Source organism: Neomonachus schauinslandi, chromosome X (assembly GCF_002201575.2).
Source record: "Neomonachus schauinslandi chromosome X, ASM220157v2, whole genome shotgun sequence".
NCBI lineage: Eukaryota > Metazoa > Chordata > Mammalia > Carnivora > Phocidae > Neomonachus > Neomonachus schauinslandi.
In genome coordinates, this window is record NC_058419.1 from 41,919,448 (window position 1) to 41,931,869 (window position 12,422).

At 39.3% G+C, this 12,422-nt stretch overlaps 1 protein-coding gene across 1 annotated transcript in view; it reads right to left on the reverse strand.

Moving 5' to 3' along the window:
- The window catches only part of IL1RAPL2 (interleukin 1 receptor accessory protein like 2), a 648,978-nt gene that overhangs the window by 120,375 nt on the left and 516,181 nt on the right, over positions 1 to 12,422 (reverse strand). The gene's annotated exons all lie outside the window — the stretch shown is intronic.

Here is a 12,422-nt window from a genome sequence, read left to right on the forward strand (position 1 = left end):
ACTATTAAATTTTTTACATTACCTAATTACAGAGTAAAGTGCCTCTTTATGAAACACAAGTGTTAATCAAAAGTTGTAATAACTAAAATAACAACAGTACTAATAACTCCAAGAGACATTTGAAACTAAAAAATGGAAGGTTTACTTTACATAGGAAACAGCAGAAAAATACTGTTTGCCTTGTCAAATATTATATAAGAATTGAACTTTATGTCCCACCTGGTTCTTTAGTAAATAAATATGCAGTCACGAAAGCATTATGACTTAGTATCTTGCTGTTTTTCTGATATAATAACACTAGTTGAGGGAAATGAAAAATACATGTAATTATTATCCAGTTTTGACAAGGTGCTATGTAGTTGCCCATTTAATTGTTGCTATGTAATTACTTAGGAGGCCATTCATCTAACACTTCTTGTGCCTTGGGTGGCAGCCCCTGCAATATGGTACCAAGCAGAATCTAAGGTGAAACAGATCTGCCAAGATTTGTAGCAGTAATCTTTAACAGATCCCTTCAGTGATGTAGATGTTCAAGTGATAGAAATTCCTTTTGGCCGAAGTGGTAGTCTTTGGGTACAAGGGAATGGTTTTCTCCTACATTGCTTTAGTTGGCCCCATCTTGCTAGCTTCTGAGAAGTTCCTAAGTGGATTCTAGTGAGCCTAATGTCATCAAGGAAAAGATAATTTTTTGTGGTCTCTTTTTTTTTTTTTAATAGAATAAGTATTGTTTTATTAATTTGTACTTGTTTTTTTTCTTATTTTATTATGTTATGTTAGTCACCATACAATACATCATTAGTTTTTGATGTAGTCATCCATGATCCATTGTTTTCGTATAACACCCAGTGCTCCATGCAATACGTGCCCTCCTTAATACCCATCACTGGGCTAACCCATCCCCCTACCCCCCTCCCCTCTAAAACCCTGTTTGTTTCTCAGAGTCCATAGTCTCTCATGGTTCATCTCTCCCTCCAATTCCCCCCCTTCATTTTTCCCTTCCTTCTCCTAATGTCCTCCATGCTATTCGTTATGTTCCACAAATAAGTGAAACCATACGATAATTGACTTTCTCTGCTTGACTTATTTCACTTAGCATAATCTCCTCCAATTGCACTCCTGGGTATTTACCCCAAAAACACAGATGTAGTGAAAAGAAGGGCCATATGCACCCCAATGTTCATAGCAGCAATGTCTGCAATAGCCAAACTGTGGAAAGAGCCAAGATGCCCTTCAACAGAGGAATGGATAAAGAAGATGTTGTCCATATATACAATGGAATATTACTCAGCCATCAGAAAGGATGAATACCCAACTTTGTGGTCTCTTTGTAATCAACTCTGACCACCAGAGACTCTGAGCAACTCTCTTGCCTTCCAACTCACCAATAAAAGAGCAACTGTGTTTGAGAAAATGTTTATCACCACTAACAGCCTATATCAAACTACCATTAGATGATGGAAGTTACTGCAAAGTAGTAGTCTAGTCTGGCCTACGATGTTTCCATGATCTTGAAAGGGCTCATTACCTTTTACCAATGGGAAAGGGTACCCATTTGGATACAATTTTTCATTTTAAAAAATTGTTTGATTAGAATTCTGGTTCTGAGAAGATGGAGTAGATGTACTTTTCCCTTTTCATTCTGCTAAGTACAACTTAAGCTCTGGATATTATATGTAAAATAAACATAAGAAGACTCTTAAAAGGCAGAGAGAAGAAGACAGGCTAGGGATCTCAAGATGCAAAGAATGATATGATGGTGAGTTTTCTGGGTTTTCTTTGTGTCTCACATATCCTAGATTTGTTGCTCAACAAGCCAGCAACCTACAAATATCAACAGGCACAAACAAAAAAGTCCAACAAAGATTTGCTCTCTCTAGCTAAAGGACAAGGAAAAGGGCAGCTTGGAAAATAGAAAACTTTTAGGCAGTAATCACGCTACTCTAGGTAAACATCACAAAAAAATGGCTCCACTCCTACTCATGCCAGGAAAGGCTTATAGGGGAGTCTAGACATCTACACTCAGGATGCTATAACAAGGTACCTTAACATCTTTATCAGGGTGGTATCAGAGAAAGTCAAATAGGAAGCCAAGACTTTCATCCCTACCAGCTGTAACAAGGTCCACCCTTCTCCCCTCCCTTTGTGGTGTCAGTGGAGACCATGTGGGGAGTCTGGATTTCTGCCCTCACCCAGCTGTAATTAGGCATCCCTCCACCTTTCCACTGAGTTCCTGTTAGAGGAGGCACATCAGCACTGCTGAGAGATAATGAAGTCATTCACACCATGGTGTCAGCAGAGAACATGGGGACCTGGAACTCCCACCCATTCATCAGTAGTGAGGGTAGCCTCACTTTGAGTGTCAGTGGAAGCTGAGTAGTGAACCTAGACTTCTACCTCCACCAGGCAATAATGAGATGATGATCCCCCCCATTTTCCTCAGATAGAACAATGTCAAAAGAAAGTCAGTTAAGGGGCACCTGGGTGGCCTAGTCAGTTAAGCATCTGACTTGGTTTCGGCTCAGGTCATGATCTCAGGGTCCTGGGATTGAGCCCTGCATTGGGCTCCACACTCAGCACAAAAGTCTACTAAAGTTCCTTTCTCCCTCTCTCTCTGCCCCTCCCACTCACTCTCTCTAACTCTCAAATAAAAAATAAACCCTTGAAAAAGAAAAGAAAAGAAAGCCAGCTAAAAAGAAAAATTTAAACAAGAACATAATAGAGAGGAAGAGCAACATGGCGGAGGAGTAGGAGATCTGGATTTTGTCTGGTCCCAGGAATTCAGCTGGATAGGGATCAAACCATTCTGAACACCTACGAACTCAACAGGAGATTGAAGAAAAGAATAGCAGCAACTCTCTGAACAGAAAAGCGACCACTTTCTGGAAGGTAGGACACGCGGAGAAGTGAATCCGAGGGGATATTTGGGAAGATAGACGGTGGGGGAGGGGGCCTCCATCAGCCGCTACTGGCAAGTGATAGAGCAGCAGAGCACAAAATTGGAAATTTTAGAAGTCAGCTCTACTGAGAGAATCACTCCAGTGGCTAAGTGGGGGGTGGAATCCTCACTGGGACAGTGTGGTCTCAGGACCCTCGGGGTCACAAAAAGACTGGGGGTGCCTGAGTGTGGCAGAGCTCCCAGGTATCTGAGCAGGGAAACCAGCTGCAGAGATGGAGCCGAGGATTGGACTCTCAGCTCAGGGTTGCCATAAACCATGATCCGCAGCACAGTGGGGCCACTGCTCTTCCAGCAGGGACCCAACAAGCAGCAGATCCCCTTCCTCCCCCGGGAGGAGCAGTGCGGGAGTGCACTACAGGGATCTGCTGGGTTTGGAGACTCCACATGGGGTCAGGTGCCAGAGATAGAAATGCTCTGTCACAGGCCAGGTGAGCACAGAGTGTGGCCAGAGACTGGGGAGACGGGAGTGATTGACTGCTTTTCTCTGGGGCCTCACTGATTAGTGGAGCCCCAAGCCCCAGGTGGAGATTGGGAGGCTGCAATTTTCACTCTCGTCCTCCAAAGATGTACGGAAAGCTTGCAGGGAACAAAAGCTCCCGAGAACAAACAAACCCAAGCAGATTACTTAGCCCGGACTGGCAAGGGCGGGGCAATTCCGCCTCTGGCAAAGACATTTGGGAACCACGGCAACAGGCCCCTCCCCCAGAAGATCAGCAAGAACAGCCAGCCAAGACCGAGTTTACCAATCAATGAGAACGGCAGAACTCCAGCACTAGGGGAATACTGCACATAGAATGCATGGCTTTTTCCCCATGATTCTTTAGTCGTTCAAAGTTAATATTTTTAATTTTCTTTTTCTTTTTTTGAATTTTTCTTTTTCCCTTTTTCAACCAACATCTTATCAATCCCTTTTTTAAAAAATCTTTTTTATTCTTCATTTTTAGAGTCATATTCTATCCCTTTATAGTAGTTAACCTTATTTTTGGTGTATATATGTATATAAGTTGTTCTCTCTTTAAAATTTTGGGATACAGTTCCTTCTAACAGGTGAAAACATACCCTAAATCTCTAGTGTATGGCTTTGTTCTAGTCTCCTGCCTGATCACATTCTCTCCTTTTTTTTTTTTTTAAATCCTCTTCTTTCTTTTTTCAAACAAATTCTTATCAATTCCTTTTATAAAATCTTCTTTAGTTTTCATTTTTACAGTCATATTCCATCTCTTCATCATATTTACCCTTATTTTTGTACAAATATAAGTTTTTCTTTCTTTAAAATTTTGGGAGGCACTTTCTTCTAACAGACCAAAATACACCCCAAATCTAGTGTGTGGCACTGATCTATGCACCAGCCTGATCATATTTGATCATAATTTGTTTTTTGTTTGTTTGTTTGTTTTTATCTTTTTCTTTTTCTTTTTTTTCTCTTTTCTTTCTTTCCCTTTCTTTTATCCCGGTTTCAGATCTCTTCTGATTTGTTTACTGTATATTTTTCTGGGGTCGTTGTTACCCTGTTAGCATTTTGTTCTCTCCTTCATCTATTCTCCTCTGGACAAAATAACAAGATGGAAAAAATCACCTCAAAAAAAAAGAACAAGAGGCAGTAACGACTGCCAGGGACCTAATCAATACGGACATTAGTAAGATGTTAGAACTAGAGTTCAGAATGACGATTATAAAGATACTACCTGGGCTTGAAAAAAACATAGAAGATACTAGAGAATCCCTTTCTGGAGAAATAAAAGAACTAAAATCTAACCAAAACATAATCAAGAAGGCTATTAATGAGGGGTAATAAAAAAATGGAGGCTATAACTGCTAGGGTAAATGAGGCAGAAGAGAGAATTAGTGATATAGAAGACCAAATGATGGAAAATAAAAAGCTGAGAAAAAGAGAGATAAACAACTACTGGATCACGAGGGCAGAATTCGAGAGATAAGCAATACCATAAGATGAAACATTAGAATAATTGGGATCCCAGAAGAAGAAGAAAGAGAGAGAGGGGCAGAACGTATATTGGAGCAAATTATAGCAGAGAACTTCCCTAAGTTGGGGAAGGAAACAGGCATCAAAATCCAGGAGGCACAGAGAACCCCCCTCAAAATTAATAAAAATATGTCAACACTCCGACATCTAATGGTAAAACTTATGAGTCTCAGAGACAAAGAGAAAATCCTGAAAGCAGCTCGGGACAAGAGGTCTGTAAGCTACAATGGTAGAAAGATTAGATTGGCAACAGTCCTATCCACAGAGACCTGGCAGGCCAGAAAGGACTGGCATGATATATTCAGAGAACTAAATGAGAAAAATATGCAGCCAAGGATACTATATCCAGCTAGGCTGTCATTGAAAATAGGAGAGATAAAAAGCTTCCAGGACGCTTGACACAGGACCAGAGCCTGGGGACCCAGCTAGATGGGATGGCAGGCGCAGGGGACCTTCCTAAAGAGAACGTTGAGGGAGATGATATGCTTCACGCCAAAGCCCCACACAGCAGGTAAACAGGAACGCTAGGACTCTCTGTCATAAACACCGGAGCCCAATTCAATAAACTGCACTAGAAAGGATCAGAAACATTCACAAAGGAAACAAACCATGTTCACTGAGAAACAACTGGCAGATTTAGAAATCTTGTTAAGCAAGAACCCATACCCCGCTCCCAGCCTTCAGAAAGAAATGGCCTCGAAACTGGAGATACATCCCACTGTACTGCAGGTTTGGTTCAAGAACCATAGAGCAAAAGTCAAGAAAGCCAAACAATAGCAGTTAGCTGGGGTGGAAGTCAAGACCAGCTCTTCCAAGAGACACACGGATGCCGCTACAGGAGCCCCCAATGGTGCCCACCCTGCTACCCTAGTTTATACAGACCACCCCATACCTTTCTTCCAACTCAGCATATGCTCCAAATTTAAGGCTCTCCCAGACCATTCTTTTGGCCACAAAATAGTCCATTTTGGCTGCTGCCGAGATCCTAACATCTACTCCCTATGTCCCATGACGGAATCCCAAATTCTTTCCACAAGCTTCACTGCTAATTCTTTGGGTTCTTCATCTCCACCAAGAACTTAGTGAGCAAAGCCAGACACAAAAGGTCACCTACTGTAACGATTCGCAATGATTCCAGATGAGAGACAGAGTCGGGATCTACGCAACATGGAGGCATTTCAGAAACGGGCTTCGTGAAAACAAAAGAAGACCCACAAGTGCCTGTGGGGTGGAATTGAGTGGCAAGAGTCGCTCAACAAACTATTGCGATGGGCATGTTTCATGTTGTATTTCGGATGGCAGGAACCTGCATGTATAAATTCATCCAAAGACACAGAACTGCAATATTGTATAACATACACCACAAAAAACAATCACGTGACAGGATGAAGCGTCAGCTAATGCCACGGCAGTAACCATTTTGCAATATATAAATGTATCAAATCAACACATCATACACCTTACACTTGTATCTCAGCCAAGCTGGAGACAATTTTTAAATTATATCTCAATAAATACATACAATGAGACTACTAAAAAAAAAAAAAAAAAAGCTTCCAGGACAAACAAAAACTAAAGGAATTTACAAACACCAAACCAGCCCTAAAAGAAATATTGACAGGGGTCCTCTAAGCAAAGAGAGAGCCTAAAAGTAACATAGACCAGAAAGGAACACACACAATATACAGTAACAGTCACCTTACAGGCAATAAAATGACACTAAATTAGTATCTTTCAATAGTTACCCTGAATGTAAATGGGCTAAATGCCCCAATCAAAAGACACAGGCTATCAGATTGGATAAAAAAACAAGACCCATTGATATGCTGTCTGCAAGAGACTCATTTTAGACCCAATGACACCCCCAGATTGAAAGTGAGGAGGTGGAAAACCATTTACCATGCTAATGGACACCAAAAGAAAGCTGGGGTGGCAATCCTTATATCAGACAAATTAGATTTTAAACCAAAGACTATAATAAGAGATGAGGAATGACACTATATCCTACTTAAATTGTCTATTCAACAAGAGGATCTAACAATTGTAAAAATCTATGCCCCTAACATGGGAGCAGCCAATTATATAAGCCAATTAAAAGCAAAACCAGGGTGCCTGGGTGGCTCAGTCGTTAAGCGTCTGCCTTCGGCTCAGGTCATGATCTCAGGGTCCTGGGATCGAGCTCCACATCCAGCTCCCAGCTCGGTGGGAGGCTGCTTCTCCCTCTCCCACTCCCCCTGCTTGTGTTCCCTCTCTCACTGTGCCTCTGTCAAATAAATAAATAAAATCTTAAAAAAAAACAAAAACAAACACATTGACAAAAATACAATAATAGTGGGGGACTTTAACATCCCTTTCACTTAAATGGACAGATCATCTAAACAAAAGATCAACAAGGAAATAAAGACTTTAAATGACACACTGGACCAAATGGACTTCACAGATATATTCAGAACATTCCATCCTAAAGCAACAGAATACACATTCTTCTCTAATGCCCATGGAACATTCTCCAGAACAGATCACATCCTAGGTCACAAATCAGGTCTCACCAGTACCAAAGTTTGGGATCATTCCCTGCCTATTTTCAGACCACAATGCTTTGAAACCAGAACTCAATCACAAGAGGAAAGTCGGAAAGCACTCAAATACATGAAGGGTAAAGAGCATCCTATTAAAGAATGAATGGGTCAACCAGGAAATTAAAGAAGAATTTTAAAAATTCATGGAAACCAATGAAAATGAAAACACAACTGTTCAAAATCTTTAGGATGCAGTAAAGGTGGTCCTAAGAGGAAAGTATATAGCAGTGCAAGCCTTTCTCAAGAAACAAGAAAGGTCTCAGATACATAACCTTGCCCTCCACCTAAAGGAGCTGGAGAAAGACCAGCAAATAAAGCCTAAACCCAGCAGGAGAAGATAATAATAAAGATCAGAGCAGAAATCAATGAAATAGAAACCAAAAGAACAGTAGAACAGATCAACGAAGCTAGAAGCTGGTTCTTTGGAAGAATTAACAAGATTGATAAACTCCTAGCCAGACTTATCAAAAAGAAAAGAGAAATGACCCAAATCAACAAAATCATGAATGAAAGAGGAGAGATCACAGCCAACGCCAAAGAAATACAAACAATTATAAGAACATATTATGATCAACTATATGCCAGAAAATTAGATAATCTGGAAGAAATGGATGCATTCCAAGAGATGTATCAACTACCAAAACTGAACCAGGAAGAAACAGAAAACCTGAACAGACCTATAACCACTAAGGAAATTGAAGAGGTAATCAAAAATCTCCCAACAAACAAAAGCCCAGGGCCAAATGGCTTCCCAGGGGAATTCTACCAAACATTTAAAGAAGAATTAATACCTATTCTTCTGAAACTGTTCCAAAAAATAGAAATGGAAGGAAAACTTCCAAACTTGTTTTATTAGGCCACCATTACCTTGATCCCAAAACCAGACAAAGACCCCATCAAAAAGAATTACAGACCAATATCCCTGATGAACATGGATGCAAAAATTCTCACCAAAATGCTAGCCAATAGGATCCAACCGTACACTAAAAGGATTATTCGCCACGACCAAGTGGGATTTATTCCTGGGCTGCAAGGTTAGTTCAACATCCACAAATCAATCAATGTGATACAATACATTAATAAAAGAAAGAACAAGAATCATATGATCCTCTCAATAGACGCAGAAAAAGCATCTGACAAAGTACAGCATCCTTTCTTGATCAAACTCTTCAGAGTACAGGGATAGAGGGCACATACCTCAATATCATAAAAGCCATCTATGAAAAACCCACAGCGAATATCATTCTCAATGGGGAAAAACTGAGAGCTTTCCCCCTAAGGTCAGGAACACGGCAGGGATGTCCACTATCACCACTGCTGTTCAACATAGTATTAGAAGTCCTAGCCACAGCAATCAGACAACAGAAAGAAATAAAAGGCATCTGAATCGGCAAGAAAGAAGTCAAACTCTCACTCTTTGCAGATGATATGATACTTTATGTGGAAAACCCAAAGACTCCACCCCAAAACTGCTAGAACTCATACACGAATTCAGTAAAATGGCAGGATATAAAATCAATGCACAGAAGTCAGTGGCATTCCTATACACCAACAACAAGACAGAAGAAAGAGAATTTAAGGAGTCGATCCCATTTACAATTGCACCCAAAACCATAAGATACCTAGGAATAAATCTAACCAAATAGGCAAAGAATCTGTACTCAGAAAACTATAAAATACTCATGAAAGAAATTGAAGAAGACACAAAGAAATGGAAAAACGTTCCATGCTCGTGGATTGGAAGAGCAAATATTATGAAGATGTCAATGCTACCTAGAGCAGTCTACACATCTAATACAATCCCTATCAAAATACCATCAACTTTTTTTAAAGAAATGTCACAAATAATCCTAAAATTTGTATGGAACCAGAAAAGACCCCAAATAGCCAGAGGAATGTTAAAAAAGAAAAGCAGAGCTGGTGGCATCACAATTCCGGACTTCCAGCTCTATTACAAAGCTGTCATCATCAAGACAGTATGGTAGTGGCACAAAAACAGACACCTAGATCAATGGAACAGAATAGAGAGCCCTGAAATGGACCCTCAACTCTATGGTCAACTAATCTTTGACAAAGCAGGAAACAACGTTCACTGGAAAAATGACAGTCTCTTCAACGATTGGTGTTGGGAAAATTGGACAGCCACATGCAGAAGAATGAAACTGGACCATTCCCTTACACCACACACAAAAATAGACTCAAAATGGTTGAAAGACCTAAATGTGAGATAGGAGTCCATCAAAATCCTAAAGGAGAACACAGGCAGCAACCTCTTCGACCTCAGCCACAGCAACTTCTTCCTAGAAACATCACCAAAGGCAAGGGAAGCAAGGGCAAAAATGAACTATTGGGACTTCATCAAGATAAGAAGCTTTTGCACAGCAAAAGAAACAGTCAACAAGATCGAAAGACTACCGACAGAATGAGAGAAAGCTTTGCAAATGACATATCAGATAAAGGGCTAGTATCCAAAATCTATAAAGAACTTATCAAACTCAACACCCAAAGAACAAATGAACCAATCAAGAAATGGGGAGAAGACATGAACAGACATTTCTGCAAAGAAGACATCCAAATGGCCAACAGACACATGAAAAAGTACTCAACATGTCTCACCATCAGGGAAATCCAAATCAAAACCTCAATGAGATACCACCTCACACCAGTCAGAATGGCTAAAATTAACAATTCAGGAAATGACAGATTTTGGTGGGGATGCGGAGAAAGGGTAACTCTCTTACACTGTTGGTGGGAATGCAAGCTGGTGCAGCCATTCTGGAAAACAGTATGGAGGTTCCTCAAAAAGTTGAAAATAGAGGTACTGAATGACCCAGCAATTACACTACTGGGTATTTACCCCAAAGATACAAATGTAGGCATCAGAAGGGGTACATGCACCCCGATGTTTATAACAGCAACGTCCACAATAGCCAAACTATGGAAAGAGCCAAGATGTCCATCGACAGATGAATGGATAAAGAAGAAGTGGTATATATATACAATGGAATATTATGCAGCCATCAAAAGGAATGAAATATGGCCATTTGCAACAACGTGGATGGAACTGGAGGGTATTAAGCTGACCAAAATAAGTCAATCAGAGAAAGACATGTATCATATGATCTCACTGATATGAGGTATTCTTAATTGGAGGAAACAAACTGAGGGTTGCTGGGGTGGTGGGGGGTGGGAGGGATGGGATGGCTGGGTGATAGACATTGGGGAGAGTGTGTGCTATGGTTAGCTCTGTGAATTGTGTAAGACTGTTGAATCATAGACCTGTACCTCTGAAACAAATAATACATTATATGTTTAAAAAAAAAAAGACGATAGCAGGACGGGAAAAATGAAGGTGGAGAAATCGGAGAGGGAGACGAACCATGAGAGACTATGGACTCTGAGCAACAAACTGAGGGTTCTAGCGGGGAGGGTGGTGGGGGATGGTTAGCCCGATATGGGTATTAAAGAGGGCATGTACTGAATGGAGCACCAGGTGTTATACGCAAACAATGAATCATGGAACACTATATCAAAAACTAATGATGTAACGTATGGTGATTAACATAATATAAAAAAAAAAACATGATAGAAAAAACATCCGGATTTAAATTGGTAACTACTAGTTATAGCAAAAACTAGGCAAATATCAACTAAATGAAAAAAGACAATAGATATCTATAGTAAGATGTTAGAGATGTTAGAATTATTAGACAATGGTTTAAACAGCTATGATAAAAAAGGCTGAAAGAAACTATTATGAACACACTTGAATCAAATGAAAAAATAGGAAACTTTAGCAAAGAATAGTGTTAGCAAATAATTTGAAGATGTAAGGAAGAACCAAATGGAAATCTTAGAACTGAAAAAATACAGTAAGCAAAATAAGAAGCCCAGTGGTTGGCCTTAACAGCAGAATGGAGGGGACAGATGAAAAGAACCATTGAAATGGAAGTAAAACAATAAAAATAACCAACTATGAAGAAACAGAGAAAAGAGACTAGAAAAATTTAACAGAGCTTGTGGGCCTTGTGGGACTAAAACAAATGATACAACATTTATTCATTGGACTTCCAAGAAGAGAGGAAAATGAGGATAGGACAGCAAAAGTACTCAAAGAAACAATGGCTGAAAATGTCTCATAAATGGCATATGACATAAACCACAGATTCAAGAGGCTGAATGAACTCCAAACAGGGTAAACATAAAAAAGAAACCCCTAGCAAGACACATTATATTTAAACTTCTGAAAACTAAACACAAAGACAAAATTTTGAAAGTAGAGCAAAATGATACATTATTTATTACATAAAAATTATAATTCTTATTCAATCTATTGTTGAAAATTCTAGTTGGTGCTAAGGTAGAAAAATAAATAAATGGCATGCAGATTGGAGATTAAAAAAAAAGTAAAACTGCCCCTATTTGCAAGAAGATGTGATGTCTATGTCAAAAATCCCAAATAGCCTATAAAAAGAAAACTCCCCCTAAAGCTTATAAGATCAGCAAGATTTCAAGATATAATATAAAGATTCAAGAATCAATTGTATTTCTATAAATGATCATGAACCCATGGATAGCAAAACTAAAAATACAAAAAACAAAAAATAAAAAACAAATAAAGAAAATACTGTCATTTATAATCATTAAAAAATTAAATGCTTAGGTGTAAATCTAACAAATCATGTATAAGAGTTATGTGCTAAAACCTAAAGAACACTAATGAAACAAATCTAAAAAGATGATCTGAATAAATGGAGAAACACAGTGTTAATAGATCGTTAGATTCAAACTAGTAAAGATGTCAGTTCTTCACAAATTGAAATAAAGTTTTAATTCATTCTTACAAAGTTCCAGCTAGACTTTTTATATGTATAAACAAGATTATCCTAAATTTGTATGAAAA